This window comes from Oncorhynchus kisutch, linkage group LG3, assembly GCF_002021735.2.
Source record: "Oncorhynchus kisutch isolate 150728-3 linkage group LG3, Okis_V2, whole genome shotgun sequence".
NCBI classification, from domain to species: Eukaryota; Metazoa; Chordata; class Actinopteri; order Salmoniformes; family Salmonidae; genus Oncorhynchus; species Oncorhynchus kisutch.
In genome coordinates, this window is record NC_034176.2 from 53,825,668 (window position 1) to 53,839,883 (window position 14,216).

The 14,216-nt window shown below is 40.7% G+C and overlaps 1 long non-coding RNA gene across 1 annotated transcript; it reads left to right on the plus strand.

Annotated features, from left to right (window-relative positions):
- Positions 1–3,844: 3,844 nt before the first annotated feature.
- On the plus strand, positions 3,845–13,051 carry LOC109872646 (uncharacterized). Its single transcript, XR_002252502.2, has 4 exons — positions 3,845–4,535; positions 11,066–11,113; positions 11,782–11,842; positions 12,990–13,051. It is a non-coding gene; the product is annotated as an uncharacterized LOC109872646 (long non-coding RNA).
- Positions 13,052–14,216: the final 1,165 nt, after the last annotated feature.

A 14,216-nucleotide genomic window follows, 5' to 3' on the forward strand; every position in this document is an offset into this window, starting at 1 on the left:
TTGTGTCTGGCCAATCAACTCCAGAGGCTCCATTAATCAAAAATATTTATGTCCCTGCCTCACATGTGCCTGGTGTGTAGAAATGATGCCTAAATAATAAATAATAACATTGGTGTCACTGAACTCACTTACCCATGTTGAGGCATACATACATGTGTGGTAGATCTATCATGTGTGATAGATTTAGGAACTGCTGACGGAGTGTCTCCTTTATAATCGCAAACTCAACAAGACCATATTGATTGAATGTGTTGAATTGATTTTACTGCCTGTGTAGTGTATGAGTGCTTATGAAAGAGAGATACATTGACTATATATTAGAAATCTGTATTCTAAATCAACTGTCAGATCTGTCAAAAACCCATCATAAACATTCACTCTGTCACTACTGCCTACGCCTTAGCTAGCTAGCTTAGTTTATACTGCATCAATGGATTCCCAGGAGAGCAAAAATCACTAGATTTTTAAATAGCAATGTTTTGCTAGGAGCTGGTTAAGACGATTAATGGCATCAACTTATTTGTGACTACTTTTTGACACCTGAGTCGGAGAGAGTTTGCACACACACACACAGCATGTTAATGTTTTTAAATGGATGTAAATTGTAAAGTATTTTGTCTGTAATGTATATTTCGTTATAGGTTGGACCCACGTTAGACTAGATGTTGCCATTGGCTAATGGGTATCTTAATCAATCAAATCAAGTCTACACCAGTGCCTCCGCAGACAGCACAGACACCGACTCAGATGAGCTCACCGAAGTCGAGGCCAATCCACTTGAGGAGGTAACTGAGGAAGACCACCCATTAATGGTGGATCCGTCAATTACCATGCTTCAGCTGGTCGAGGGGGAATATGTCAGTGATGCTGGACAAGAAATTCAAAAGGCCCGCAAGATCAGGTGCACTTGCAAGTCCAACGAAGGAAAGCCCTGTAATTTGCTGTTTACCCCAGAGGAGATGGTCAAGAGACGTGACTAGATTAATGAACTCACAAATGGTAAGTGCTTGCCATTCAAGTTTAGTTGGCTGTGAGTGTTTAATGTGTACAGTGTGCTTGTCTGTGTCTGTCTATCTGTGAGTGTCTGTGTTTGTATGATGAGGCACAAGTAGACTGACTAGCTAGTTAGTGTATTTCAGCCAAGTGTGTGTGTGTGTGTGTGGTATGGGAGAGAGAGAGAAGTGGGGGATGTGTAGCCCATTAACATTTGCAGTAACTTATGAGACCTGTGTGTGCGTGTGTCCGTGCGTGTGTGTGTTCACGCATGCATTTGAATGAGTTCAGGTTATGTGTGGGTATTGAAAGTTTGTTAATATTACTTGAAAATGTATAGTGCATTTTGTTACGTTACAGCCTTATTCTAAAATGTATTAAATATAATTTTTGCCCTCATCAATCTACACACAGTACTCCATAATGACCAAAAAAACAGGTTGTTAGAAATTTTATAACATAAAAGAAACTAAAAGATCACATTTATGTCAGTATTCAGACCCTATACTCAGTACTTTGTTGAAGGACTTTGGGCAGCAATTACAGGCTCAAGTCTTCTTGGGTATGACGCTACAAGCTTGGCACACCTATATTTCTCTCATTCTTCTCTTCAGATCCTCTCAAGCTCTGTCAAGTTGAATGGGGAGCATTGCTGCACAGCTATTTTCAGGTTTCTCCAGAGATACTCAATCGGATTCAAGTCCGGGCTCTGGCTGGGCAACTCAAGGTTCAGAGACTTATTCCGACATGTCTCGAAATCCCTCCTGCGTTGTCTTGGCTGTTGTGCTTAGAGACGTTGTCCTGTTCGAAGGTGAACCTTCATCCCCAGTCTGTCCTGAGCGCTGTGGAGCAGGTTTTCATCAAGGATCTCTCTATACCTTTCTCTATTCATATTTCCCTCGATTCTGACTAGTCTCCCAATCCCTGCCCCTGAAAAACATCCCCAGCCACCACCATGCTTCATCGGAGGGATGGTGCCAGGTTTCCTCCAGACGTGATGCTTGGCATTCAGGCCAAAGAGTTCAATCTTGGTTTCATCAGATCAGATAATCTTGTTTCTCGTGGTCTGAGAGTCCTTTAGGTGCCTTTTGGCAAACTCTGAGTGGGCTGTCATGTGCCTTTTACTGAGGAGTGGCTTCTGTCTGGCCAGTCTACCATAAAGGCCTGATTGGTGGATTGCTGCAGAGATGGTGGTCTTTCTGGAAGGTTCTCCCATCTCCACAGAGGAACTCTGGAGCTCTGACAGAGTGACCATCGGGTTCTTGGCTACCTCCCTGACCAAGGCCCTTCTCCCCCGATTGCTCAGTTTGGCCAATCGATCTGCTCTAGAAAGAGTCTTGGTGGTTCCAAACTTCTTCCATTTAAGAATTATGAAGGCCACTGTGTCTTAGGGACCTTCAATGCTGCAGTCATTTTTTGGTACCCTTCCCCAGATCTGTGCCTCGACCCAATCCCTTCTTGGAGCTCTACGGACAATTACTTTGACCTCATGGCTTGGTGTTTGCTCTAACATGCATTGTCAACTCTGGGACCTTATATAAACAGGTGTGTGCCTTTCCAAATCATGTCCAATCAATTGAATTTACCACAGGTGGATGTTGTAGAAACATCTCGAGGATGGTCAATGGAAACAGGATGCACCTTAACTCAATTTTGAGTCTCATAGCAAAGGGTCTGAATACTTATGTAAATAATAATTTCATTTATTTATTCATTTTTAATTTACCTTGACAAAAAAACTATGAAATAACACATATCGAATTATTATTATTAATTTCTCTCAACCAGCTTCATGAGGTCGTCACCTGGAATGCATTTCAATTAACAGGTGTATCTTGTTAAAAGTTCATTTGTAGGTTGTCTTTCCTTCTTAATACGTTTGAGCCAATCAGTTGGATTGTGACAAGGTAGGGGTGGTATACAGAAGACAACCCTATTTGAAGAATTGTTTAACACTTTTTTGGTTACGACATGATTCCATATGTGTTATTAGTTTTGATGTCTTCACTATTATTCTACAGTACACTATTATTCTTCACTATTATTCTAAGTAGAAAATAGTCAAAATAAAGAAACTCAAACTTTCCACTGGTAGTGTACACATATATATATATATATATATTTTAGCAAGTTAGAGTCATACTTTTGTCTGACATCCGAAAATATCACTGTTTTGGTTAAATATGACACTTTGCGGGCACGTGACTACAGTTTGCATTGAATTGTGGGTCATATCAACCCCACAAGTGATCAAAGTTCTTCACTCACTCCCTCAAGCTAAATCGAGGGTCGAAGTGGTAACGTTAGTGAACTGGACCTCCAATTAAGATAGCAATCTAACTGCATCCGGTTTCGACGGGGACTCGTCCAAGGTAAAGTGGCTAGCGCGAGGGCTGAGATATGGAGGAGTGGAGGAGGAAGCAAGAGAGATGGGAGATGGAGATAGAGAAGATGATGATGGAGAGGCGAGTGCGAGATAAAGAGGGAAATGGAAGAGAGGAGGAGGGCGGAGGAAAAGGAGATGTGTGAATTTATGGAGCTCCAGCGGAGGAGAATAGCAGAGATCTACAAGATGGAGACATCCGTGCGGAGCGATGCAGAAGAATGGAAAGATGGCATTAGAGAGGGAAAAGATGAGTGGAAGGAGTCTTTAAGAGAGAAGCAGAGGATGAGGAAAGAGCAGCAGGATGACAGACAGAAAGAGGCGAGACAGATACATGGAGAGGCAAAGGAGGAGAAGAAAAGGAGAAGTGAGGAGAAATTGAGTGGAAGAAGAGGGGAGGAATGGAGAAAGTGGATAGAGGAGAAAGAGAAAGAAAGGAAAGAGGATAGGAAGTGAGGGGAGGAATATAATAGGATGCAAAAGGAGGAGGGGAAGAAGAGCGAGAGAAGTGTGACAGGAGCAGAGGGAGGAGCTGGTAGAGACGAGGAGGGAGGCGGAAAGACAATGTCTGGAGAATATAAAGCGGAACGAGGAGGATGAGATTGAGATGGAGGAGATAGTGAGAGAGCTGGCCACAAATATAAAGCTGGTGAAGAGATAGCAAAAGATTGAGGATAAAAAAATAGGGCAGAAGAGTTCATCAAGAAGCTAGAAGAGTGCACAATGAAAGTGGTAGAGATGAGAAGAGAGGTGGAGAGAAAGTCTAAAGAAAGAGGGAGGAGGAAAAGAGAGAGGAAGCTGGAGAGGGAGACAGGAAGCAAAGACTATTTGAGGGGGAGAGGAATAAAAACATTGGAGAAGAGAGAGAGTGAGCTGTTTGAGCAAAGAAAACAACAGAGGAGACTAAGAGCTATATAAAAAAAACATATGCACTGGTTATTAGAATTGAAGAGGAGAACGAGCAGAGAGAATAGAAAGCTAGAAGAGCAGAAAAAAGAGAGAGAGAGGCGGAGAGGAGAAAAGAGGTGAGGCCAACAATGTCAAGAAGAGACAAAAAAAAAAAAAGTATCTGAATGAATGGGTGGCGGGAAAAGAGGACAAGGGAGAGCTGAATAACACCGCTGTGGGAATTGACGATAACCTCTGCCAATTGATAAAGGTTGGTCAAAAACAGATTGCGATTATGATGTTATTGAGGAGATTATCCTAAAAGATACGGAGGAAAAGAAGCAGAGGAGTGATGAAAAAAAATAACCAAGGGTGATAATGGCGCGAGTGAGAAAATAAATCAAATGAAGAGTGATAAAAAGCTGGATGGGGGGGGAGGAGCTTCATAGTGATAAAGCAATGACCACCAATTTTGTTAGTGAATGATTATGGCATGAGTGAGAAAGAAAACAACGGAAAGAAAGAGGAGAGAAGGATGAGAAAGAGAAAGGGAACCCCCAGACTTGCATAGAAGGGACAGATAGTGATGAAAATGTCTGTGAAGGAAGGATGGATGAGCAGGAAAAAGAGAGGGAGAAGGTATCACTGAATGAGAGAGCCAATGATAGAGGGAAGGGTGAAGGAAAGGAAAAAGGACAGCAGGCCAGATTCCTTCATCCTGAGGAGGTTGGATGAAGGTGAGAAAACTAGCCAAAAGAAGACAGAAGAGAGTGAGGATGAGGAGGAAACGAATGGCAACAAAAAAAGTATAACATTCAGAAAAAAAGTCAGGAAGACACAGCATCTAGGCCTGGTGACGAAAGAGGGGGAAAACAGAACCGAATGGACATACTTTGGAAGTATGCTTGGGGTCATTGTCCAATTGAAAGACACATTTGCGACCAAGCTTTAACTTCCTGACTGATATCTTGAGATGTTGCTTCAAGGATGAGGAGGGAAAGAATGGCGTGAAAAGGAAGGATAACATCAAGAAGGAAAGGTTGGATGATCAGAGGAAAGAAAGGGATAAGGTAGCACTGAAAGAGAAAAGCAATGGTAGATGGAAGGGTGCATGAAAGTGGAAGGGTGCAGGAAAGTGGAAGGGTGCAGGAAAGCAAAAAGAGAGCAGTGAGGATTAGGCAGAAAAGAATGCAGTGAAATAAATAAAGATACTATCCAGACGAAATGTCCTGAAGAACCAACATCTCAAATCAAATTGGTCACATACAGTTGAAGTTGGAAGTTTACATACACCTTAGCCAAATACATTTAAACTCTGTTTTTCACAATTCATGACATGTAATCCTAGTAAAAAATCCCTGTTTTAGGTCAGTTAGGATCATCACTTTATTTTAAGAATGTGAAATAATAGTAGAGAGAATGATTTATTTCAGCTTTTATTTCTTTCATCACATTCCCAGTGGTTCAGACGTTTACACACAGTCAATTAGTATTTGGTAGCATTGCCTTGCGTCAAATGTTTCGGGTAGCCTTCCACAGGCTTCCCACAATAAGTTGGGTGAATTTTGGCCCATTCCCACTGACAGAGCTGGTGTAACTGAATCAATCCTTGTTCTCACACACATTTTCAGTTCTGCCCATAAATGTTCTACAGGATTGAGGTCATGGCTTTGTGATGGCCACTCCAATACCTTGACTTTGTTGTCCTTAAGACATTTTGCCACACCTTTGGAAGTATGCTTGGGGTCATTGTCCAATTGAAAGACCCATTTGCGACCAAGCTTTAACTTCCTGACTGATATCTTGAGATGTTGCTTCAATATATCCACATACAGTGGGCTCCGAAATTACTGGCACCCCTGCCTAGCAATGCACAAATAATGGTTAAACAAATATAAACAATTTAATTATAGAGATAAACTCAAAATACCAACATGTGAGAAATAATGTACTTTATTAATGTTTCAATGGAACCAACCAAAATAATTTATTGATTAAGTTAAAATCAATGTCCTCCAAATCAAGGTTTCACAATTAATGGCACCTTTAAAGATTACTGTATATAACATCTAACAAAATTAAACCACAAATTAAATTCCACTTATTTAAGTTTATCTGAGTCTTAAGGAACTACCGTGCCTTGCGAAAGTATTCGGCCCCCTTGAACTTTGCGACCTTTTGCCACATTTCAGGCTTCAAACATAAAGATATAAAACTGTATTTGTTTTTGTGAAGAATCAACAACAAGTGGGACACAATCATGAAGTGGAACGACATTTATTGGATATTTCAAAATTTAACAAATCAAAAACTGAAAAATTGGGCGTGCAAGATTATTCAGCCCCCTTAAGTTAATACTTTGTAGCGCCACCTTTTGCTGCGATTACAGCTGTAAGTCGCTTGGGGTATGTCTCTATCAGTTTTGCACATCGAGAGACTGAAATTCTTTCCCATTCCTCCTTGCAAAACAGCTCGAGCTCAGTGAGGTTGGATGGAGAGCATTTGTGAACAGCAGTTTTCAGTTCTTTCCACAGATTCTCGATTGGATTCAGGTCTGGACTTTGACTTGGCCATTCTAACACCTGGATATGTTTATTTTTGAACCATTCCATTGTAGATTTTGCTTTATGTTTTGGATCATTGTCTTGTTGGAAGACAAATCTCCGTCCCAGTCTCAGGTCTTTTGCAGACTACATCAGGTTTTCTTCCAGAATGGTCCTGTATTTGGCTCCATCCATCTTCCCATCAATTTTAACCATCTTCCCTGTCCCTGCTGAAGAAAAGCAGGCCCAAACCATGATGCTGCCACCACCATGTTTGACAGTGGGGATGGTGTGGTCAGGGTGATGAGCTGTGTTGCTTTTACGCCAAACATAACGTTTTGCATTGTTGCCAAAAAGTTCAATTTTGGTTTCATCTGACCAGAGCACCTTCTTCCACATGTTTGGTGTGTCTCCCAGGTGGCTTGTGGCAAACTTTAAACAACACTTTTTATGGATATCTTTAAGAAATGGCTTTCTTGCCACTCTTCCATAAAGGCCAGATTTGTGCAATATACGACTGATTGTTGTCCTATGGACAGAGTCTCCCACCTCAGTTGTAGATCTCTGCAGTTCATCCAGAGTGATCATGGGCCTCTTGGCTGCATCTCTGATCAGTCTTCTCCTTGTATGAGCTGAAAGTTTAGAGGGACGGCCTGGTCTTGGTAGATTTGCAGTGGTCTGATACTCCTTCCATTTCAATATTATCGCTTGCACAGTGCTCCTTGGGATGTTTAAAGCTTGGGAAATCTTTTTGTATCCAAATCCGGCTTTAAACTTCTTCACAACAGTATCTCGGGCCTGCCTGGTGTGTTCCTTGTTCTTCATGATGCTCTCTGCGCTTTTAACGGACCTCTGAGACTATCACAGTGCAGGTGCATTTATACGGAGACTTGATTACACACAGGTGGATTGTATTTATCATTAGTCATTTAGGTCAACATTGGATCATTCAGAGATCCTCACTGAACTTCTGGAGAGAGTTTGCTGCACTGAAAGTAAAGGGGCTGAATAATTTTGCACGCCCAATTTTTCAGTTTTTGATTTGTTAAAAAAGTTTGAAATATCCAATAAATGTCGTTCCACTTCATGATTGTGTCCCACTTGTTGTTGATTCTTCACAAAAAAATACAGTTTTATATCTTTATGTTTGAAGCCTGAAATGTGGCAAAAGGTCGCAAAGTTCAAGGGGGCCGAATACTTTCGCAAGGCACTGTATATTGAGACATTACATCACTTCCGGTTTCACTAGGGTATAAAAATTAGGTAACACACATGCAGTATCCCGCTGTCATCCAACACCATGAAGAAAACAAAAGAACTAGCAGTTCAAAAGAGACAGATGGTCGTAGACCTTCATAAATCTGGTAATGGCTACAAGAAGATCCACAAATGATTGAATACACCACTGAGCACTGTCAAGGATATTATTGAAAAATTCAAAAGATATGGAACAGTTGAAAACACCACGGGTAGGGGACGCAAATTCATTTTGCCCCCCAGGATAGGAAGGAGGATGGTGATAGAAGCAACAAAATCTCCAAGAATCACTGAAATAAGTGCAGGCCTTGGTGGCATCTTGGGGTCACCAGGTTTCAAAAAGCACCATCAGACGCCACCTTGACAACCACAGGCTCTTTGGAAGGGTTTCCAGAAGAAAGCCCTTTCTGACCACAAGACACAGACGCAAGCGCTTGGAGTTTGCCAAATATCATTTAAATTATGACTGGAAGATGGTGCTCTGGTCAGTTGAGACAAAAATTGAACATTTGGTCAGATACAGCATCGGCATGTTTGACGTCGAAACAGAGATGCATACAAGGAGAGGAACCTCATACCCACGGTGAAATATGGAGGGGGGCCACTGATGCTTTGGTGCTGTTTTAATTCCAGAGGTCCAGGGGCAATGGTTAAGATTGATGGCATAATGAATACCACCAAGTATCAGGCAATTTTGGCTGACAATCGGGTTGCCTCTGCCAGAAGGCTGGGACTTGGCCGTAGGTGGACTTTCCAACAAGACAATGACCCGAAATGGTTCTGTGACAACAAAATCAATGTTCTGCCATGGCCAAATCAGTCGACGGACCTCAATCCAATCGAAAACCTGTCGGCTGAGTGGAAGAGGGCAGTTGAGAAGCGCAAACCCAAGAATGTGAAGGATCTTGAAAGGATCTGGTTCAAAATCTCTCCAAATGTGTTCCTTAACCTTGTCAAACATTACAGGAAAAGACTCCATGCTGTTATCCTTGCCAGAGGTGGTTGCACTAAGTACTAAATGAGGAGTGCCAATAATTATGAAACCTTGATTTTGGTTAAATTTATTTTGTATTAAATAATTGTATGATTTTGGTTGGTTCCATTGAAATGTTAATAAAGTACAGTATTTCTCATGTTTGTATTTTGAGTTTCTCAATAATTATATTTTTATATTTTTTATAGTATTGTTTGTGCATTGCCAGTCAGGGGGGCCAGTAATTTTGGAGCCCACTAATTGTCCTTTCTCATGATGCCATCTATTTTGTTAACTGCATCAGTCCCTCCTGCCGCAAAGCACCCCCACAACATGATGCTGCCACCCAAGTGCTTCACGGTTGGGATGGTAAGCCTCCCCCTTTTTCCTCCAAACATAACTGTGGTCATTATGGCCAAACAGTTCTATTCTTGTTTCATCAGACCAGAGGACATTTCACCAAAAAGTATGATCTTTGTCCCCATGTGCAGTTGCAAACCGTAGTCTGGCTTTTTTTAATGGTGGTGGCTTATTCCTTGCTGAACGGCCTTTCAGGTTATGTCGATATAGGACTCATTTTACTGTGGATATAGATACTTTTGTGCCTGTTTCCTCCAGCATCTTCACAAGGTCATTTGCTGTTGTTCTGGGATTGATTTGCACTTTTCACACAAAAGTACGTTCATCTCTAGGAGACAGAATGTGTCTCCTTCCTGAGAGGTATGACGGCTGTGTGGTCCCATGGTGTTTATACTTGCATACTATTGTTTGTACAGATGAATGTGGAACCTTCAGGCATTTGGAAATTGCTCCCAAGGATGAACCAGACTTGTGGAGGTCTAAAAATTTTTCTTCTGGGGTCTTGACTGATTTCTTTTGATTTTCCCATGATTTTAAGCAGAAGGGCACCGAGTTTGAAGGTAGGCCTTGAAACACATCCACAGGTACACCTCCAATTGACTCAAATTATGTCAATTAGCCTATCAGAAGCTTCTAAAGCCATGACATCTTTGTCTGGAATTTTAACAGTTGTTGGAAAAATTACTTGTGTCATGCACGAAGTAGATGTCCTAACTGACTTGCCAAAACTATAGTTTGTTATCAAGACATTTGTTGAGTGGTTGAATAACAAGTTTTAACCTCTCTAGAGTATGTGGGATGCAAGTGCGCCCAAGTCAGGTCTGCATACTTCCTTTGTCCTCTGACCAAAATGGATATTTACTCATCGTTTTCAAAATAAAAGCCTGAAACCATGTCTAAAGACTGTTGACATCTATTGGAAGCCATAGGAACTGCAATCTGATTTTTAACCCATTGGATTCTCTATAGGCATTGAGTTGAAAAACAGTGACATGGAAATAATTCCACTTCCTAGATGGATTTCGCCTGCCATATCAGTTATGTTATACTCACAGACAATTAACAGTTTTGGAAACTATAGAGTGGTTTCTATCCAAATCTACTAATTGTATGCATATCCTAGCTTCTGGGCCTGAGTAACAGACAGTTTACTTTGGGCACGATTTTCATCTGGAGGTGAAAATCTGCCCCCCTACCCAAGAGAGGTTAAAGGAGAGGACTCGAGACAGAGGAAGGAGGGGGCCTCACGAGACATACAGTAGATAACAGAGAGACAGGGGGACAGAGGGAAGCAGCAGGACAGCATGTCACAGAGCAGAGGTAGGACATAGGCTAGAGACAGAAAATAAAACAGTAGTAGTTAGAGTGTAGATTTATTTAGGGCTCTATTCAATCTATAAAGCTGAAGATTCCACAATATATATATTTCCGATTGAGTATATATGAGTATATACAGCATTTACCATAAAAGCAGTCTCCGCTAAAGCGGGAACATTGTCTTTACATTTTAATCACGCTGTAAAGCTGAACTTCTGCAATGTTGATTGAATAGTCCTTAAATCAATGTTCAAATTCAGGTGTGCTGTGAGTCGCATGGCAATGAATGTGTGTATTTCAATATATGAATATGACATGTTAATTTTTCCCTCTTCTCTCCATTCCTGTCAGATTGTTCAATTTCTTCCCTTCGTCACTTCCAACAAGCATGGTGCAAAGGTAAAAATGTAGGCTTACTCATTTGTCTATTATTTCCTATGTTACTGTAAGTCCCAATCAGTGGTGTAAAGTACCTAAGTAAAAATACTTTAAAGTACTACTTAAGTCGTTTTTTGGGGTATCTGTACTTTGCTATTTATATTTTTGATAACTTTGACTTTTACTCCACTACATTCCAAAAACAAAATAATGTACTTTTTACTCCATACATTTTCCCTGAAACCCAAAAGTATGAAAGCTTAGCAGGACAGGAAAATGGTCCAATTCACACACTTATCAAGTAAACATCCCCGGTCATCCGTACTGCCTCTGATCTGACTGAATCACTAAACACAAATGCTTTGTTTGTACATTATTGTCTACATGTTGAAGTGTGTCCCTGGCTATCCGTAAATAAATTTAAAAAACAAGAAAATCGTGCCATCTGGTTTGATTAATATAAGGAATGTGAAATGATTTTCACTTTTACTTTTGATTCCTTAAGTATATATAAAAGCAAATACTTTTAGACATTCAATCAAGTATTATTTTACTGGGTGACTTTCAGTTTTACTTGATTCATTTTCTATTAATGTATCTTTACTTTTAATCAAGTATAACAATTGAGTACTTTTTCCATCACTGGTCCCACTGATGTTGTACTAAGCCGTCCTCTCTTCTACTTTCAGACTTTTCCATCTTTGCAGCAGGGGGAAAAGCCCACCTCTCACCACTTGTGCCGCAAGAACGGTAAAGAAGGGCTGGCGGGATTGATTTAACAATGGGTGGATGATTCCTTTTGATGATTCACAACCTTTTGAATATACACAATCTCACTTTACGCCCACTGTCTCTCTCTCTCGTGCCCTTTGGAGATATGGATGGTCACTACAGTAACATGGGGCGGCAGGTAGCCTAGTGGTTATAGCGTTGGGCCAGTTACCGAAAGGTTGCTTGATCGAATCCCTGAGTTAACAAGTTAAAAATCTGCCCCTGAACAAGGCAGTTAACCTACTGTTCTCCGGTAGGCCTTCATTGCAAGTAAGTTCTCCGGTAGGCCTTCCTGTTTTATACAGACTGCATTATTTTAACTGACTTGCCTGGTAAATAAAAAAACTGTGACATGTTGATAGCAACAATTGATAACCTTTCAGACAATAAAAAAAAAGTACTGAATCAGAAGTGTTTGCACCTTTTCATACAGTAGAATTCTGCTCCGGCATAGAATGTTCGGTATTGTTTTCCTGACAACAATACACACAATCGATGGCTGTGCTGTTTTTTGATGGTAGGGTGTTTTCTTTCTACTAAACGTAGAAAGTAACGGCATTTAATGAACTTTAACCTACTTTTTAAGGAGAAAGAGGTCTGCACACAGGCAGCTCAAGATAATTTGACAGTTCTGGTCTCCCAGTGTACGTTAGTCCTGCTTCAGAAGCGGCATTGCTTTACAGACAAGTAAAATACCTTCGAAACTATCTCCAGAGAAGCTTTTGTGTTGGCATATAAATGCCATAGTGTACCCTTACAGACAAACAAACATGCCGTAGCCAAGGCGTTTTCAAGGCGGCACATTCCATGTCTGATCTGTGTAAATCTGCAAAATTGTAATTATTCGCCTACCTCCGCATGCCTTTTGCACACAATGGATATAGACTCTTTTTTTTCTATTTTTTTCTATTTTTTTCTACTGTGTTATTGACTTGTTAATTGTTTACTCCATGTGTAACTCTGTGTTGTTGTCTGTTCACACTGCTATGCTTTATCTTGGCCAGTCGCAGTTGTAAATGAGAACTTGTTCTCAACTAGCCTACCTGGTTAAATAAAGGTGAATTCAAATGAAAACTAAAAAAAGTGTATCTCTCTATCTCTCCTTCAAATCCCTCTATCTTTGCAGCTGGGAGAAAGAGTTTAGCTAAGATCCTGAAGCCCCTAAAGAGCAGAAAGTAGCCAGTCGAGGTGAGTGGAAAGGTGACGGGAAAACATGCTGGAAACCTTTAGACAACATACAGAGAATATTACATTCATACAGTTGAAGTCTGTTATTCACTGTCAAATTAATTATAATGCTCTCCTCTCTCTTTCAGATAATTACATTTAGTGACAAGAATCTACTACTAAAAACAAAGCTGTCCTACGAAGAGATGGGATTGTTTTCTATATTATTTCTATACTGATTTAATTGTTCCTTAATTCATGCATTTTGAATAAAGATGCTAGCATCAAACATCTATATGTGCTTTTGTTATTAAAATGTTTCATTAAGAGGTCAAGACGTGAAATTAGTTCATAATCACAAACACACACACTACAAATGTGGCCCAACCTAAATTAAATGAATTTGTTTCCACCAATGCCTTCACACGCTTGCACTTTACAATCCTTAACAAACAAGTTTCCTCTTCTGCATGAGTTTACCTCTGACAATGACTTTGCCATGATCTGCCTCTGTCAAGTCTACTCCTTCTCCGGCGCTCGACGTCGCTGGTTTACTAACCACCGGTCCTGGCAATTTTTATTACGCACACTTGCACCTCATCATGAGGCACACCTGGACTCCATCACTACCCTGATTACTTCCTATTTATCCAGCACTCCCTAGCATCAATCTTCAGGCAGTATTGGTTCAGTTTTCATGCCCAGATGCTGGGCTTGTTTTATATTCTCGTTATTATTAAACTCACCATCTGTGTTTATGTTACAGTCTCACTGAAACATGGCACAGTGAGGGTGACTGTTACCATCTTAACGGAGCAGCTCCACCTGTATACAAATACATTGAAAAGTTGCCAGCCATGGTGGAGGCCTTCCTGTTTTATACAGACTTGTGTTTATTGTGGGTCCTACAACTGTCTGGTTTCTAGTCAGGTTGGGTTCTGGCTCGCTGCCTATAACTGTGGTGATCCTACAAACTGTGTGATTCAATCTAACTAACTATCAAACTGTGTGGATTGATTGACTTTTCGCTGATAACTTGCCAACCTATTTTGTGTGGATTTTAACTGACTTTTTCCAAAATGCTGTCTACCACTTCAGAGACTATGGTGATTGTTTCAACCCATGTCGGAGCTGCACCTATTTTTGCACAGTAACGGGATAATGTTGTGGAATGTGGACACTCAGC